This window comes from Panicum virgatum, chromosome 1N (genome assembly GCF_016808335.1).
Source record: "Panicum virgatum strain AP13 chromosome 1N, P.virgatum_v5, whole genome shotgun sequence".
Lineage (NCBI taxonomy): Eukaryota > Viridiplantae > Streptophyta > Magnoliopsida > Poales > Poaceae > Panicum > Panicum virgatum.
The window spans coordinates 30,796,818-30,804,023 of NC_053145.1; the positions used below are offsets into that span (position 1 = coordinate 30,796,818).

The 7,206-nt window shown below is 41.5% G+C and overlaps 1 pseudogene; it reads left to right on the forward strand.

Annotated features, from left to right (window-relative positions):
- The first annotated feature begins 254 nt into the window (after positions 1–254).
- Positions 255–3,550, forward strand: LOC120653237 (annotated as a pseudogene).
- Positions 3,551–7,206: the final 3,656 nt, after the last annotated feature.

Consider the following 7,206-nt stretch of genomic DNA (forward strand, 5'->3'; position numbering starts at 1 on the left):
AGGATTAATGATACATTTCGTCTTTTTTATATGATTTCATTGTTATTTGCAAGAGTTATTAATCTGATCATTGTTATTGTAATAGTAAATAATTTTTGCATTGTAATGGTAAGAATTTATAATTTTGTGGAAAATAAAGGTATTTTTCAGTAAAATATGGCTTCAGCAGCTGGAGGGTTTGATATATTTTATTTATTAGATACGTGTAAAGAATTCAAATTGATTTATTTAAAATGCAGATGGACCGGCAATGGATGTACAATGCTGACCGACGTTCGAAAGAATTCATTGATGGCCTGCATTATTTTTTGTCTGTGGCTGAGGCAAACAAGCAGAATGGTTTTATGTGCTGCCCGTGTGTTCATTGCAACAATAACAAGGATTACTCATCTTTAAGAATCCTACACAGCCACATTTTCGCAAATGGTTTCATGAAGAAGTATGTTTGTTGGACGAAGCACGGAGAACAGGGGGTTACCATGGAAGACAATGAAGAAGAAGATTTTGACGACCACTTTCCCGGGAATGCTGGAATCGGTGCATTCGATGACGATATTCCCATGGAAGAGCCCGAAGTAGATGTAGCAGAAAATGATCCCAGCGACGATCTGGGGCAGGCATTGCACAATGTGCAGGCAGACTGTGAGAGTGAAACGGAGAGGTTGAAGTTCCAGAAGTTGTTAGAGGACCACCATAAGTTGTTGTACCCAGATTGTCAAAATAGATTTAAGAAACTTGGCACCACCTTGGAGTTGCTGCAATGGAAGGCGACAAATGGTGTATCCGACAAGGGATTTGGTGAATTACTCAAACTTGTTAAAAAATGCTTCCTAAGGACAATGAATTGCCTGCCACAACGTATGAAGCCAAACAACTTGTTTGCCCTTTGGGACTGGAAGTGCAAAAGATACATGCATGCCCCAATGACTGCATCCTCTACCGAGGCGAGTACGAGAATTTGGATGCATGTCCCGTATGCAGTGCATTGCGTTACAAGATTAGAAAAGATGATCCTGGAGATGTCGAGGGGGAGCCTCCCCGGAAGAGAGTTCCTACGAAGGTCATGTGGTATTTGCCTATAATACCACGTTTGAAGCGTCTGTTTAGAAATAAAGATAATGCTAAGTTGATGTGATGGCACAAAGAGGAACGCAAGAAAGACTCGATGTTGAGACACCCCGCTGATGGGTCGCAGTGGAGAAAAATAGATAGAACGTACCCTAAATTTGATTTGGATGTGAGAAACATAAGGTTCGGTTTGAGTACGGATGGCATGAATCCTTTTGGTGAGATGGGCAGTGGTCATAGCACTTGGCCTGTGACTCTTTGTCTGTACAATCTTCCACCATGGCTCTGCATGAAGCGAAAGTTCATCATGATGCCTGTGCTTATCCCGGGTCCAAAGCAGCCCGGAAATGACATTGATCTGTACCTAAGACCATTGGTCGAAGAACTCTTATTGCTCTGGGGCGATGAAGGTGTACGGATGTGGGATGAATATAAACAGGAAAACTTCAACCTACGAGCATTGCTGTTCGTAACGATCAATGACTGGCCTGCTCTTAGTAACTTGTCAGGACATTCGAACAAGGGATACAAAGCATGCACACACTGTTTAGATGATACCGATAATATATGGTTGACTCACTGTAAGAAGGTTGTATACATGGGTCATCGTCGGTTTCTTCCCATCAGGCATGCGGTACGAAAGAAGGGCAAGCATTTCAAAGGCCAAGCGGACCACCGAACAAAACCGATGCACCGTAGTGGTAAAGACGTCTTCAACATGGTAAAAGATCTAGAAGTTGTTTTTGGAAAGGGATCTGGTAGCCAACCTGTTCCGAACGAAAACGGAATGGCGCCCATGTGGAAGAAGAAATCTATATTTTGGGAGCTACCATATTGGGAAGTCTTAGATGTTCGTCATGCAATTGATGTGATGCACCTCACGACGAATTTTTGCGTCAACCTGATAGCATTCTTGGGAGTGTACGGAAAGACAAAAGATACAGTAGAAGCACGTCAAGAATTGCAACGTATGGAAGAACGAGATACCTTACACCCACAACAGCGAGATAATAGACGACAATACTTAAGTCCTGCCAGCTATACTCTTAGCAAGGAAGAGAAAGAAACCATGTTTGACTGCTTGAGCAGTATAAAGGTTCCATCTGGATACTCATCCAATATAAAAGGAATCTTAAATTTGGCAGAGAAGAAATTTACAAATCTCAAGTCCCATGACTGCCATGTGCTTATGACCGAACTTCTTCCGGTTGTGCTGCGGGGGATTCTGCCTGATAACGTCCGGTTAACCATCGTGAAGATATGTGCCTTCCTCAACGCAGTTTCTCAGAAGATAATTGACCCGGAGAATTTGATAAAGCTGCAAAATGATGTGGTGCAATGTCTTGTTGGCTTTGAGCTGATATTTCCACCATCTTTCTTCAACATCATGACACATCTTCTAGTGCACCTTGTCAAAGAGATTGATATTCTCGGACCAGTATTTCTACACAACATGTTCCCATTCGAAAGGTTCATGGGGGTACTCAAGAAATGTGTTCGTAATAGAGCTCGTCCAGAAGGAAGCATCGCCAGTGCCTACGGAACTGAGGAGGTCATTGACTTTTGTGTTGACTTTATTGATGACCTTAAACCGATTGGAGTCCCTGAATCGCGATATGAGGGGAGACTAACTGGAAAGGGTACATTAGGAAAGAAATCTTATGTCTGCACAGATGATTTCTCATTCAAGAAAGCGCATTATACGGTTCTTCAACAATCATCCTTGGTTGACCCATATATCGAGGAACACAAGAAAATTCTGCTCTCCAATTTCCTGGAAAAGTCTGAGGCATGGATTACACGTGAGCACATGAACACTTTCTGCAGCTGGTTGCGGAAGCATCTAATGCATAACATGGATATAAGTGAACAACTGTTCTTATTGGCTAGGGGACCATCTTGGAATATCTTAACATACCAAGGGTACGAGATAAATGGAAACACATTTTATACGATAGCCCAAGATAAAAAGAGTACCAACCAAAACAGCGGTGTTCGTATGGATGCCACGGACAATAATGGAAAAAAAGACACATATTACGGCTACATTGAAGAGATATGGGAGCTGGATTACGGTCCCAATTTCAAGGTGCCTCTATTTCGTTGCCAATGGGTTAAGCTATCTGGAGGAGGGGTAACAAAATATGAGTATGGGATGACAATAGTTGATCTCAACAATCTTGGGTATAGAGACGAGCCATTTGTCCTAGCCCAGGATGTCGCTCAGGTTTTCTACATTAAGGACATGTCCAGCAAGCCAAAGAAGGGGATAAACAAGCAAAAGGATGAGCCTAAGCGACACATAGTTCTATCAGGAAAGAGAAACATCGTTGGAGTGGAGGACAAGACAGACTTTTCAGAAGAATATAATAATTTTGTTGCCATTCCACCTTTCGAAGTAATTGCTGATCCATGCATCCTGCTAGCCAATGATGATGCTCCATACTTGCGCCGTGATCATAATCAAGGGATATTTGTGAAGAGAAAGTCTGTTACCGCTAATCCTTCATGTACTTGAATCATTTTATATTATTGTATAAAAACATAATCGCAATTCGAATACTTTTATTATATATGTACTGTACAATTATACTTTATGTGTTATATATATTATTTTATATATTTTTCATTTAATTACTAGACTCAATTATAATTTTCATTCAATAATGGATTACTCAACTAATTTTATTTATTTCATGAAATTACATTCACATTAACACACTATACTCTCTCACTAACACACACAATCTCACTAACACACACTATCTCTCAAACTCACACACTACTCATTAATATCATGAAATTGCTTAATTTTATCTAAAATTCACTTTTTAAACGTTAATATCGTGATAGAATCCACTTTCTGTCAAAAAGCAACAGTTTGAAAAAAAATCACCTAATATATTTTTGCATGGTCAAAATAACAAATATGATTTCAAAAAAGTTAGATATTTCATTGACCCAATCACTTGAATGAAAATTAATTATTTTTGTTGCGTGTATCAAGTTTATATAGAGATAAGAAATTTTGTTCCATAATTTTTGGAATCATAATTTTATTAACTGAATTAACAAATGAAAGCCAATTTTAAAAGAGAAGTAAAAAGAAACAAAAACAAACATAACATTAGGCGGGAACGAGGGAAAACGGGCCCCTTTTGTCCCGGGTGGTAGATCCACCCGGGACTAAAGGTGGGCCGCGGGCTGGGAATTTTCCCGGCCCGCCCAAAAACCCCTTTTGTCCCGGGTGAAGCCACCACCCGGACAAAAGGCCCCCCCTTTTGTCCCGGGTGGTGGCTTCACCCGGGACAAAAGGCCCCCCCCATATATTTCCTTCCTCCTTCGCCCTTCCCCTAACACTTGGTTTCTCATCTGCGCCTGGTGCCGCCGCCGTCCTACTCCCCCCACCGCGCGAGCCGAGCACCGCCGCCATCGAAGTCGCCGCCGCCCAGAGCCCCGACCTCACGCCGCCGCCCAGAGCCACCGCCGCCGCCGTAACGCCCTCGCCACCATCCCCTGCTCGCCGTCGACCCGCCGCTACAGGCCATCCCAGCCCACGCCACGTACCCAAAGGTAGAGCTCCATCTCGTCCCCTCCAACACAGAGCACTAACAGAATCACCATGCTTGTCTGCTGCTCTCAAATGTAGGTGCATTGATGCTTGGTCATCAAATAGGAAATGAGGCTTCACAAAACTATTATAGTGTTCACCCTGAATCTGACTTAAGCTTCCTACTACGCAACTAAATGGAAAGCTATGGTAAACTATTATTATGAGTACTGTAATGGAAGGAAATAAGCTCACGGATCGACACAAATGCACCGTGTAAATCATCTGTCAAACTTACAGTACCACAACAATGACTAACATAACTTTCTAATTATGATCTGCATGAGAGAAAAAATATTGATAAGTAATTGACATGAATCTATGAATTTACTATAATAACATTCAGGGTCCAACTTAATTGACGTAAATTGCTGACTTCGATTTACTAGAAAGAAAACTCTTGGCAAGTAAGTAACATGGATCCATAAATTTTCTATAACATTTACTAATAAAAAAACTTTTAGTTTCGTGCTACTTAGACCTAAGTCCATAAAATCAACCACAACAAAAGAACCTGATGAAATCGGCACAATTCAAAGAAAGTAGCAAATTATATGGTTAATTTAGCATTGTACGGGATCAATGAAGGTCTAGAAAATTACGAGAATTGTGTACTAAGAAGCATGGTAAACTAGTATAAGAGCGATCAATCATTCAACAATACATTTGTTACCTAAAAGGTAAAAGTAATGCAGCCTGGTACATAAACTACTAAAGCTGCATGTACCTAAAAATAGATGGAATCATACACCGAGGTTTCATCTCCTAAAAGATCGTCCTACTACGAGAGTCCCCTCAACACCTTCTCCATTCCATTGAACCCCAGAACCTCTCGCTACGTTGGGAAGCTCCTGCCTCTGTATAGTTCCCCAATGTTCTTTAATTTTTAGTTTTCAGAGTGTGTCGAGTGTTTGCAGCACTGAGATCGACATCGTCGACCAATTATGGCTCATTTTCAGTAGCTAGGAAGCTACACTCATGTAACTTTGGGACATGCTCATAATTTGAAATCATAATTTAGAGTTCATGTTATTTAGAGTGAAATCATAATTTGTTGTTAAGAGTGAAATCATAATTTGTTGTGTAAATAAAGATATATTTACAAATTTTTAAATGTATGAATGTATGTATGTATGTATGTATGTATGTATGTATGTGTAAAGTGAGTTTAAATTTCTTTTAAATATTTCATGTATATTTCTTGAATTACTTAGTGAAATATTTCTCGACCTCATCCATCGATCGGTACTTAGTGAAACTATCGATAGAATATTTCAAGTTCAACTTGAATTACTTAGAGAATATTACTCGACCTCGTCCATCGATCGGTACTTAGTCAAATGCTCGCAAATATGTGGATTATTTAGATAATTTTTTAAGGGTTTTATTTGTATTCATATTTTAGTTACGATGGACCCGCGACACACAGATGTGGAAGACGAACAGTTCTTGTTGAATATGATTGGCGAAGGTCAAGGAGATGTCGCTGAACAAGCTGATGATGGCAGCAATACCGACATATATTTGAATATGTCCGGTGATGGAATTGAGGCACCATCTATTCAGGATGACGCTGCTGCTGAACAAAGTGCTAATGTACATATCACAACTATAATTATTTGTAGTGACAATCATATTTTCATCTGAATCTATATGAATACTATGAATGTTTTTTATAGCCGTCTGGATCATCGTCGCAGCAGAAAAAGACAAAGCGAGGCCCAACAAAAAAACTGGAAGGGCAGTTCATTATAACGGAAGTTGGTACAGATGGCGAACCGATCGCTCCAGAAGCTGCCGCCAAAAAATTCATAAGACAATCCGGATGTATTGTCAGGGACAACATCCCGATCAGCTTCAGGCTCTGGAAAGCTTCCAATCCAAGCGAGGAACGGGATGCGGTACCCGAAAGAGAAAAAGAATGGTGCTGGCGGGAGCTTAAGAAAAACTTCACGGTTCCAGCTGAATCCGAAGAGATATGCAAGCGCTGGACCCTGAGTAAGATGGCCGAACAGCTGCGATCATTCAAGAAAATTTTGTCGAAGAAATATATCAAGACCGGGACCACACCTGTATTTACCGGCGAGCTCGAAAAGCTCAGGGGTCACTGGGATGCATTTGTGGAATACAAGTCTTCAAAGCTTGGGCTTCAGAAGGTGCAGAAGGCCAAAGACAATGCCTCGAAGAAAGTGTACCATCACACTCTAGGCCAAGGAGGCTACAAGCTTGCAGTACCCAAATGGGAGAAGATGGAGCAGGATCTGCTTGACAGAGGCATCCAACCTGCGACCTTGAACTGGCCTGAAAGGTCAAGGACCTGGTTTTATGGTCACAGGGGAAGCTTGGACCCATTGACTGGTGACTGCATCTATGGGTCAAACATCCAGCGAGCAGCCCAGAGACTACAGGAGGCCATACAAGCAGCGGCCGAGGGAACATTCCAGCCGGATAGAGAGAGGGACGAGCTGACTTATGCCCTTGGAAATCCAGAGCATCCGGGCCGCACAAGAGGCAAAGGCGTGGTTCCG